The sequence below is a fragment of the Galendromus occidentalis genome, unplaced genomic scaffold (assembly GCF_000255335.2).
Source record: "Galendromus occidentalis unplaced genomic scaffold, Mocc_1.1 scf7180000077517, whole genome shotgun sequence".
Classification (NCBI taxonomy): Eukaryota; Metazoa; Arthropoda; class Arachnida; order Mesostigmata; family Phytoseiidae; genus Galendromus; species Galendromus occidentalis.
This window is the reverse complement of record NW_003805505.1, coordinates 571,249-583,114: the sequence shown is the minus strand read 5'-3', so window position 1 is coordinate 583,114 and position 11,866 is coordinate 571,249.

The following is an 11,866-nucleotide window of genomic DNA, read 5'->3' as shown; positions in this document are numbered from 1 at the left end:
CTGAATCCGTTCTGCCGGAGAACTCAATGAGAAAAGGTCTGCGTGGTTCCCGTCCAATAATTCGCCATGAGGAATTGTTTAGTAGGTATGTAGAAAGAGATTCGGAGGACGCGGATATGAAAATATTCACGGAGAGAGGTTTGCGCCATTCCGGAACCCGAGACGGAAATCGGGAGGAGGGCTAGAGCCGCCCAGGGACTCGGACTCTGTATGTTGGCTCGCGATCTGTCAGACAGACTGCTGACGACTGTCTGGAGAACGCATTATACAAAGCGGCAAAAAGACTCCTGCGTTTCCTTCCCGCTGCTTCTGAGCGTACCGCTCAGTCGAGCCGGAGCCGCGACTCGCTGCCGGATCAAATGGCGCGGGATTTCCTTTTCGGCCTTTCCGGATCTCGGCTCCCTTCGCTTCGACAGGAACGGAGCTTTTTATCCCACCGCGTCCGCCACCCACCACAGACCGGACAACACCGGAAGGAACTTCAAGAATTAAACGCGGATTGGGCCGTCCTTCTGTCCGGCCGGCGACTGCCTCGGTAATCGTTCCTTGGGCCCCATGCCCTTCTCCGTCCCGGTCGCCCTCGGTCTCTCGACGTCGAGATTCACAAAGGGTTCCCCTGCGATTCCCTGCTGATGCCTCCTCCTGACCGCGGTTCGAATTCTACACTACCTACTGGATGAGTCAGTGCCTTGAAACAAACCACAACGATCAGCCATCAACGATCGGGTTGATGGTCGAGCCTCGAAAAAAGCCCAAAATCGGCAACGAGGTTTTGCGTGGAGCGTGCGAGCCGATGAACGAGCGGGCCGAAAAAAAATCGGCACCGTCGCGAGAGGGCTCGGTGGTTCAGATTCGTCGTGATCGAAATGTCTCGATTCAGCCTCCGATCGACAAAAGCGATCAACCGCAGGACATTCGAGCGCCGTAGGCTTGCCAACTACGGAGCCTATCCACTGACTTGCTCGCCCGATCCACTGGCTGGGTCCGCTGCTGCTGGCGAAGGTGACTCAGCAAAAGTTTAGACCCTAGATAGAGCAGCCAGTGTTGAGTTGGCAGGAGGTGATTTTCCACGAGGACGCCTCCTCCGGGGCCTGTCGAGCTGGCGGACCGACCGACAGACCGACCAGCGTCCAGCCGCCAGTCAGCCAACGAACCAAGCGGGCAGTCAATCCACGAGTAGATCGGCTCGACTGACGAAACAATCGGGTGAGCCAACGACCGGACGGACGGGAGGGCAGGCGGACGGTCGAACGGATCGACCAACCAGTCGACGGCGAGTCAGTTCACCGCCTATCCATCCGTCTATCCAAGTGATCTCATAATGAAGGCCTTGTTGCTAATTGTTGGCTGACTTCGAGTGTGTGAGAGAGTGGGTTGATCGTGTGCTGAGGGCGAGCCTTCTTTTCCACAAACGCCCACCGACCGGCCGAGGAATGGGGCAGTCGTCGGTCGAGACCTCGCATACCGTTCTCCGAAGCCCCAAGATCAGGGATGAGGCTTCAATTGGAATTGGAATTTCGTTTCGCGGAATTTCATGTCACGATCCGGTATTTCCTCCTCGGACAGCAAGCGGGAGTCGATGAAAAGACGTCGCAAGTGAAGAGCGCCGTCTCAGTGAGGAATCGGAACCAGTGATAAGATAGAGTAGTCGGAGAGACGGGAGCAGGGAGTGGGGAACTTTCCCCGAGACGTTCGCCCCGATCTTTGAACCGCTTACAAGTTCAAGTGTTCTTCGCCGCTGTATGTGATTGGTTCTTCCCTTTCTTGGGTCGAAAATCAACTTACGGACTCCACGACCGAGCAAATAAGCCAACGTTGTTACAGCAGTGGCAGCGACGGCAACTCAGACAAAGTGGCGTCAAACTCTTATTATCGACAACGTCGTCGCCAAGATCAACAACAACAACAACGACGTCGTAGGCGACGATGTCAACGGCAACGCTGCCATAGTCGACAGCCGTGGTTCCCACGCCGATGACACGGCTCCGTCGTGCCGCTATGTAGGTGCGTGACATCGCAGTCGTTAGGGTGCTACTTGTCGTTGACTTTAGGGTGGCGGAATCGCACGTTGGCACTCGGCACGGATTACATTTCACCGACGATGTAGTCACGGAGCCGTCTTATCTAAGGAAGCTCCTTCCGGCGAGGTAGCGAGTTCTTTCTGTTCGTTTTTCCTCAAGGAATCCGCCAAGTTCCCTACAGCTCGACTGACCGACCGTTCTGCTCGCTCCCACTTTTCGCTCCTCGAACACTCTTCAATCATAGTCTCACGCTCGGTTGAACTTTCCGCAAACTGGGGAATTTACTTTTCGTTTCTCTCCTCGCCGAGGCGAGCCATCGCGGGAAGCGGGCTGTGAACCACGGTCAGGGTTCGCCGATGTCCCGCCGGCTGGAGCTCGTATGAAACCGTATGAATTAATCATATCCGCACTCACTTCGATCCAAACCGCTATCCGACTCGGTTACATTGCCAGCCGTGCCTACGTACTGTATTCGAACGCTGAATGCTTAAGGAGTCAACAAACGAAATCGGATTTCGTTGCGACATCTGACCACCAATGGTCGAATGGGTGAGTGGTTGGTCGGTTCGACGGTCTAAGTCCACCGAGTCTGGCTGAGTCTTCCATGGCCAGTGGGGCTATTTCGACCAGACTGCCCGCTCAAATATTCCCTCCGGGGCCCTCACGGAGATTGATGGCTGAATGAATGAATGAATGAAGGAACGAAGGAAGGAACTAACGAATAAAAGACTGAACGGTACATGAATAATAGACTACGGATATATTGAAATAATAATCGTGAGGTTCTGCTGATCGGCTGGGAGAGACATCGGGAATACTCTAGGAATTCGCAAAGCTCTCATTAATAGGCACGGATAGAATTACCCGCTCGACTGCCCTCTCCTCCCTGAACATTCTCATCATCATCATCATCACTCAATCATTCTCATATCGCCGTCGTCAATTAATTATGTTCAGAGCACACACATCGCTTGCAGACCTCAAACGAACATGCTGCTGATGATGGAGATCGTGGTCGCTTGCGAAACCCCCGCGCGCAAGTCGGCGGTACAGGCCGAGCGAGCGAGGAAGAGTGCGAAGACTCTGCGAGCGAGAACAAGGTGGTGGGACTGGCGGTAGCGGTGGTGTGGCGGAGGACATGTGCTAACTGGAGCGTGAGCGTGTGCCCATCTCTCTGGAAACAACACCATAAGTCATAAAATCCAAATGAATTCGTATCAGGAGCAAGCAGTCGCCGCCACCAACGCTCCTCGCTCACCTCCTAACTGACTGAGTGAGCTCTCGCTCGTGCGTTCGTTCGTTCATTCATTCATTGGGTGACTTTTTACGCCATCGCCTTTTTTTCCTGTCCGTTCCATCGCGTCGAGACCCCTTGCGTTCGGAGCCGTTTGCAAGCGAGGGAGCAGAGCAAATCTCGAGTCGGATCCGTTAGCGCTGATTGAAATGATCAGCAAATCCGGAACGCTCCGATTCTCCGAGGAGTCCATGAAGCGAGCCGATTTCAGAGCTGTTCCTTCGGATATCACTCCTTCGCCTTGAACCTCTCTCGGAATCCTATGACGTTCATGGAGCGAGTCATTCACGGGTGCGACGTACATATACAATGTATTTTACTCGTTCTCTGCCGCAATGTTGACTCGACGTCGATACGGCCTCGGGCCGGAGCTCCAATGGGACTACCTCATGTTAATTCATCGGAGTGGCGAGCGGGCGCAGACGTGCATGCAGCGCGGGCGGGCTGCTGAGCTCCATTCGCTGAGCTAGTGAGCCATTCATTATATTCATACGGCCACGTTGGTACCTATATGCCACCGCCTTCCCCAAGCATCGGAATTAGTTAATGGTGAATGTATGCAGATGCGTTTCAGGGGACTTCGCTCAACCTGCAGGCGAGCTACAGGTATTCTCCTGTATACGACCAACGATTTATCCATCAGGGAACAACAGGCATTAAATAGCACGCCTTGTTGTCTGGTTAGATTCGAAAACGGGCTGTTCGAGGAGCGTCGTTCCCTGAATGGACCGGACCAGAGAGATTCCCAAAGCTTGGAGAAAGCTCATTCGGTCGAAGCACCCGAGACGTTATGGAGGAGCTCCTGCCTGTTGGCCTCTGTCGTTCGGACGACTGCAACGTTTGTGGACTCATCCAAAAGTGGGTTATGAGCGAGAGCAAGATATTCTTATGGGGAGCTGCTCGCATCCGGTGCAATTTTTATGGAATATCGTTTCCCTAACTTGCCTGCTCGAATATTTGGGCTGTTCGTGAGGAGCTGGTGAGACGCGTCCTCCCCCCACTCCAGACACTCCGGGTGACCGAGACTTCCGATGCGTCGGCAGGTGGCGTCCTGCTCGAGACTCGTCGAATTTATACCTGGAGGGCGCTGGATTCCAGGAGCGGCTCCGGGCGCCGTGGCGCCCCTCTCTTTGACTGCATTGATCCATGCGAAGCGGCACGCGTACTCCGGAGCTCCCGGACAAAGACGCTACGGAAGAGCGGCTGCACAGCAAGGGGTTGAGCGGACGAGGATAAATCCGCGTAAAGTGTCGCACCATTAGCTCGGCACAAAGGATAACCGGACTCTCTTTTGCGATGACCACCACTACCGCCTTTGCTGCTGCTGCTACCAACCACCGCCGCTCACAAGTCCAACAGGCGCTCGGTGGGTTCTCAGTTTGCCCTTGGTCGAGTAGACCGAAGGAGAAGACCAACGAACCAACCGCCGGCTCACCCGAACCACTGAAGCGCTTAACGGTAGTTTAGATAGTATGTAACCGAGCGTTCCCGGTGCTCGAGATCCGGGCGCCCGAGCGCGGAACTTGGGCAGGAAGTTTCCACTGTTCACCTCCGTCGAGCACAATGCGACGGAGAGAGGATTGAGGAGCAATGAAAAAACAGGAAGCTTCGAGGTCTGGCGAGAGGGTACCCATCCCCATCTCGGGTTCAGGTCATTCTGGTAGGCCGGAATGTCTAATTCACCACTACTTGCTCCCTATCCGTCATCATAACGTGGGTTGTTGCCGCGGATACTCTCCAGCCATCTCGCTGATGGACGGGCCGGCAAAGCATCCGACTCGTTTCGATTCCACCAGACGATACCGTTCTAGCCGTGCCGTTTCGTGGGGAGCTCTTAATTTGTTATAATTGTCCACTCGTCTGCCGCTGTCGACACAGCGATCGCTAACTGGCACTCTCGTTGAATCAGAAAATAAGGCAAAATTTCAGGGAGATAACAAGTAGACGGTGCTACGCTGAGCGAGCCGTCGAGCGAGGCTCTAGGAAAGAGGCTGGCCGACTGAGTGAGTATCAGGCATCGATCACTTAAGCTAACAAGGTACGACGCCATTCGTTCTTTGCCACGCGGTCTCTTCGACAACGAGAGTCGCTTCTCGTTCGACTCGTCGGGTACGTGAGAGTCCTCTCGCCGGTCCGAGCCGGCTCGATGTCGTCGTGCTGGCAAGTCTCCCTCCTACAACCCCCCCCCCCGCCTTATGAACAACGTGGATAACTTGGCGAGTCGGCTTCAAGGCATGCATTCAAACAGCAAGGAGATGTCACAGATCCTGGTGCTAATGCGGCGTTGGCGTGCACAGCGATCCTCCTTCATTCGTGACATCCAGGCACGGAACTCGACTACGAAACTTAACTCGTCTGTCCGCGCACTGGGTCGCTCGCTTCTTTTGCTCTCTCCGTGACTAACATTGTGCTTGCATGGAGCTCGTTGAGCGAGCGAGCCACGGCCCTCGCAGATGTGTTTTCCCCGTATTGACCGAGCTGAGGGCGCAGTTCTCGCGAATACCTCCGGCACTTATCGGGAACGTTTCTGCTCCGGGTGCGCATTTCACGGGAGACAGTGAGAAGGGCCGGAATCCGCTTCCGGAGAAGGTTATGTTTCCATGAAAAAATGCTTTCCCCTCCCTTTTCCCCCATCTGGGCCCTAGAGCGTTATTCTACGATGAATTTTTCTCGTAGAATTGAGTTGCCCATCTAGTCCGACGCCGACTAATTCTCGGTGAGGCTCTCGGACTTGATCTAGCTACCTTGACCATCGGTATTCCCCGCGACTTTGCAGTAGTTGCTGTTGTCGCAGGGTGTATCCCTCCGCACTGACTGTCTGTTGCTCACTCCGTGTCGTCGTTGTTGTTGTTGTTGCCGCTCGCTGCGTACGGCAGTAAAATTGGTCCGAACTTAACGACACGACCCTTCCACCCCTGTTCGACACACTCGACATAAAACCTGCGTACAGCCGTCCAGATGCTGAACATTGCGCGGACTCGCCGACGACGAACAAGCGGGGATGGTCGGACAAACAGAGCAACGGACTACAAGCTGTATCGATCTCTCGGATGGCATCGATGTTCCACCCGTCTCGTAGTCCTAATGGGTTAATGTAAACTTTACGATTTGTTCTGTTTGTGAGAGAGTGTCGTGCTTCCGGTCCTGCACTTACACACCCAGGCCCAACAACGAAAGCAGCAAGAACAACGAGAAAGTTGTAAAGGTGACCAGCAAGACCCTCAAATTAGAGAGAGTGAGTGAGTGAGGAAAGTAGTGATAGTAGCGACGGTGGCGACCGAAGTACGACACTGTAAAAGTGTTCCGCTTAGGGCTTTTGACCTAGAGTGAGGTCAATAAAGTGAGGGAGAATCAGGTGGACACATCGGTGGAAGCATCCACGGTCCGATCCCACGTTCAGGACGGCTGGTCGACACGGCACCTGCCCTCCCGCCAGGAGGGACGTCGAGCTTTTCTCGTCATTTTTTTTTTCGAAAACCATCCCGATCCGAACCGGTGAATGGTGAGAATGTGTTCGATATCCCGTACCTGCGCTGCCGAATCACTAATACGTCGCCGACGAGAGATACACCGCTCACGAATCGATCCGCGTGTTTCATTGTGACCTCATAAAAAGAGGAATTCCAATGAAATCAATGATAGCGAACAGAAACGACCACAGAGACAAGCCTGCGAGCGAGCACCGACGGCTCACACAGATGATCGCCGGGCTTGTCAACGGAAGGAATTTCTAACGAGCTACTCTGATTCATGGCCGACAAGCGTAAAACGAAATCCTACGAAATTCCGAAGGATGTTCAAGAAGAGACATCGCGCGCGACGCGTCGACCGCGCTGAGTGCAGTGATCTTCTGCTGAACTTCTGTCTGTTCTCGGAAAAGTCTGGAAAGCGTAGATTCCGACAGAAAACTCAGGGGAAGGGGGGAACTGCCCCCTCCCTCTCCCGATGTTTTTCGAGAGCGCTCTCTCTCCCCTCTTTTTTTAAAAAATTCCCCAAAATTCGCCGTGAGTCTTTCCCCGACCGCATCTCTTCGCACACCGTTCCGGTCGAGGGCATGCGGATGTTCTCGCGGAGTAACGAGCGCCGCGAGTAGGGTTGGCATCGCATCTTGCCGACGACGGAACGCGCTCAAGTTGAGTATTGGCCATTTTCACGGGCTATTGTTTTTGGTGCAGCATTACATTTTGCTCGTCGGCTGTGGCGGCAGTTTTCAGGATGTTCCTGCTTTCGGTTCGTGTGTGAGGTTGTGTGCTCGTCGCTTGGTCGACTTGCGGCCGCCCACGAAGACATTGACTCTGTTTCATGGACTCCTCTCTGCCAGGAAGGCAGCCGGGCGCTCGTCCTCCTCTTCTTCGTTTTCCTCTCCCGCGTGCTAAATCGACTGTACCGCCGTTGCACGCTCGAGCGTACCCACTTTTGCCTCGAGCGAAACGGAAACCTTCAGCCGCAGCGAAAAGACCAAGACGACCAGAAGGCGAGCCGAGCGAGCTGGTCGACCAACCGGTCGGCCGGCGGCTCGGCCCGAGCTCCGACCGCGGATCTCGACTACCGGACTCCCCGGTTTTCTGTCCTCAGCATTGGGATGGATTGAAATATTTGCGAGCGTCGTCGGTTTTTCCTGAATATCCATCGGCCAGCATCTCGAACAGCATCAGCGGCCAGAGCAGCAGGTGCCGGAGGATGACGTTTCGCTGTTGCGAGTTTTAATATTCGTTGACAAGCAAGTTCCGCAGCCACCAGCTGACAGTGTCACGCCCGCCACGGTGATGGCAACACGTGCGACTGACTTCTTTAAAAAACGCTTTCGCACAAGACAATCCCCCGCTCACAAAGACAGTGTCACTTTGTCGTCGTCGTCGTCGTCGGCGGAGACTACCCGCCCGTACGCTGTCTGTTGTCGCCGCATGTCGACGCTGCCGCCCCTGAGCTCTGGGTAAGCTTGCCGTTTGGCAGCCACCTCGCGCCGGGAGGGCACAGACTTTTGCGACGGACGTGACGGCGATGTCAAATTTAAATCGAATTAAGGCGCGCGGGATCCTCTTCCGCCAACTGTTCCAGTGGGGATAATCGTCTAGGTGAGGAACCCGATGGTTGTCAAGGGAAGCGGCGGCAGGGAATATGATGATGATGACGCCGCAGCCAACCACTTCACCTTCGCCATATCCAACCCTAGCCCAAGGCTATGGTGCCAAATCTCATCGAAAGCTCTCACAGCCCGGGACGAGTCCGGTTGCCTCGCGGCGGCCGTCTATTCTGCAGGACGGAGATTTTCCCGCCGGAGAATGACCGGTGAGACCGGGCGAGCGACCGACGGGCAGATCTCGGACCAGACATCGACGGGGCGGATATGGGACTGGGGGAACGGCTAAGGAGAATCCGGGGAGGGTCGTGCAGGAGAAACAAACCTCCGTCCTTACGTGGAATCCCAGCAAATCTGTGTTACACCGTCGTCCCTCTCCTCCCGGTCCTCGTGTTTGCTCAGATAGCTCTCCCGGCGGCGGTTCGCAGATTCTTCTTCTTCTTTACTCGTGCTCACAGAGAGTCAGAACATACTCGAGCACACACGCGAAGGCAGGATTCTTATCCCTCGCAGCCGTGTTTACCGACATCTTGTCGCGCCGAGGAAAAGCCAGCAATGTTACACATCTTCAGGATCGGCTACGAGGAGCTCGCTTGCCAGGCTCTAGCAAAGCGAACATTCCTCTATTTCGTCTGTTTGTATCCACAACGCTTCCTGCACGCTCGGCCGTGCTCGGTTTACCGAGCCAGCAGGCAGGGCAAAGTTCCCCGCGTTTGTTTAGTTAGACTCGAGATGTGAAGATGCGGTGCTCCGCCGAGAACAAACACGAATTAAGCGAAAGTCAAAAACGAAAGCGGCGCAATTATACACAGAGGATGAATTTCGAGCCTGTGTCTTCGAAATCGATTCTCCCTCAGGAAGAAAATTCACGTCAGGGAGAATGGGAAGGAATCGGAGAAGTCAAAAGAGCCGAGTCGGCGCCGGAGGTGGCTCCATTTCAGTTTCTTGTGCTTCCATAATGTAATAGATTCACTGGTCCCCTGGACAGACGACAAGCCTGATCCCACCGGGGAGGTGTGAGAAGCCCTACAAAAACGCCCGGACAAGTTTTCCTGCAGTTTTCTAATCGTACACCGCTGCTGTATAATTCCGAGTCTTTCTCTCCGGGGCTCGCTTCCTTCGAATGTCAGTCACTTCGGATCGACTCGGGGTCTTCTCATCGTTGTTTCGCTTGTTGTATTTTTTGTTCCGCGCTTTTCCTCCCAGGGAGTTCGAACCCCTAGGCATTCACGTTGCTCGACGACGAAATCGAGGTGGACGCTCAATAGTCCCGAAGGTACATACCTGGAAGGAGGAAATTACGCACGTTAATTCGGAGGCATGGGACCCATTGAATTATCGGTAGGTCCGGAAGCGCACACAGTCATCTGATTGGTCGAAAAGCGAGAGATCAGTTCCAAAACATCAGCTGGTATAGTCAGGAGTCGGTGAGCAGGCAGCGGGCAAACAGCCGCAGAGGTTCGACGAGCTGCCTGCGACCAAGAAAGGTAGACTCAAATCCCAGAGGGCTTCTCTCCTTGCGAAAGAAAAGCAAAAACTCACAAATTGATCGCAACATGAAATAGCTCTTAGGGACGAGGACCGGAGCAAGCAGCGGCATCAAGAGAGCAGAGGTAGCCGTCCTCGTCATGCCGTGCTAAGGGCTGCCGTGCTGGAACGAACCAACGCGCGAACACCAGGTGAAGCTGGCTTCTCGAATTCGTCCTATGGTCGTCGGGAAAAGACACTGCTCCACACCGACTGTAGGACAAGCTTCGTGTAGCACCAGCGACGGCGGCGGTGGTGGCAAAACGAGGCCAGATTTCGGGGAGCAAGAAAAGGCATTTCCTGTACCAGGAGGAAGCCCGAGAAGTAAGTGAGGAGCGAAGCTCCAGCGGGAAAAGTAGAAGGTGGAACGAACGTCACAGTCGTCGTCGACGACGACGCCAATTTCAAGTTACACTCTTCTCAACGAAAAGTCACGCTCACTCCGAGTCGGAGGGAAAAACTTTGAGGAACGCCCCCTCTCCGAACTACCGTGAGATTCGATCTAGGGGGACTAGCCGAGACCGGAAGCTCTCGGCCGGAGTAGCAACGATATATTTTTCTTGTTTCTTTCGACCCGACGGAATTCGCTAATCTCCGGAAGGGAATTTCCGCGGTCCTGTCTCTCTGTCGACTCATTTTCCCCGGCTGGCTCGAGAAAGATCCCCAGGCCGAGAGGAATAAGGGAAGGAATAAGAAGCGATACGCGGATGCGGACAGGGTCCAGATACGTCGGAATAATCCGTCACCAGGGAAGAGAATTGTTCGAGGGGAGAGACGGTCTCACGCAGCCTGCATCACCGAAACGAAAAAGCCTGAATGCGAGCTCTGAATTCGTAGCGTTGCCGATGGCGAATATTCGTCCTCGGCGGTTTCTTCGCTCTACATACATATATGCATACGTTGCAGGGGCCTTTTCCTGAGCCGGATCCATCCGGAGACTATTTCGATACGATATGCAGCCCGCCATCCAGTCGGTCAGGTAGGAACGTGGGCAGGTAGGTGGCGACGAGCCGGGAGGCAGGCAGGCAACGGTGATGGGAGCTAAAAGCCTTCTCACTCGAAGGTGCCATTGAAAAATAGGCACTCGCTTCTCCTATTTAGGCATCGGGAAGAGCGAGAAAGCCTATGCTCCGAGAGTGAGTGCGCTGGTGTATGTGAGGCTCTGAAAGCGCATTCTTCTCCACTTTCAGATAGTAGAGCCGACCGACATTCGGACTCACAGACAGATTGAGAGGGGCCAATATGGGTCTCTCTATTTCAGCTCCGGCGAAATCCGATACGCTCGTACTCGATGATGATGGTGCTCAGCGAGGATTGATTCGACGATGGGCTGATCCGAGACGTAAAACGTCAGCTGTCAAAGATCCGAGCGCGTAATGAACGCACTCTCGACCCTCATTGCCTCGATCAACCGTATCGGTCGGTCGGTCGCTCGCTCGTGAGTCTCGCGAGCAGCCCTTCAGTCGGTCCCGAGAAAAGCTCAGCCCGCCCCACCACAAATCAGGTCGGTGAGAATTAGTTTCTCAGCTCACCTTTCGAAAATCAGAGTCATCAACCCTTGAGCACAGTTCTCAAGGAGCAGCTGACAGACGGATAGACATTGAGATAGGTGCGCCAGGAGGGGAATACTATCCACGTATAATCCCAACACTGGAGGACAAACCCGGCGACGGTGGCAGCGGCAGCAGCAGGTTTGAACGTGCTGACACCTGGCGACATTCCGACTGTCACTTCTAGCGGTGATGAGAGGGATGAAGTTTTTTAAAATGTCAAAAGTCTAATATTTTGGGGATTAACGTTCATATGGCACCGCCCTGTGATTTTGACTGAGCTCTCGGTAGCCGGTCGACCCTCGGTGTCTGGTTCGTTGGTTCAGCCGTCTTTCCGAGAGGATATCCGACGGGACCCGCAACCGACCGACCGACCCACGTTGCTGTCGGAATC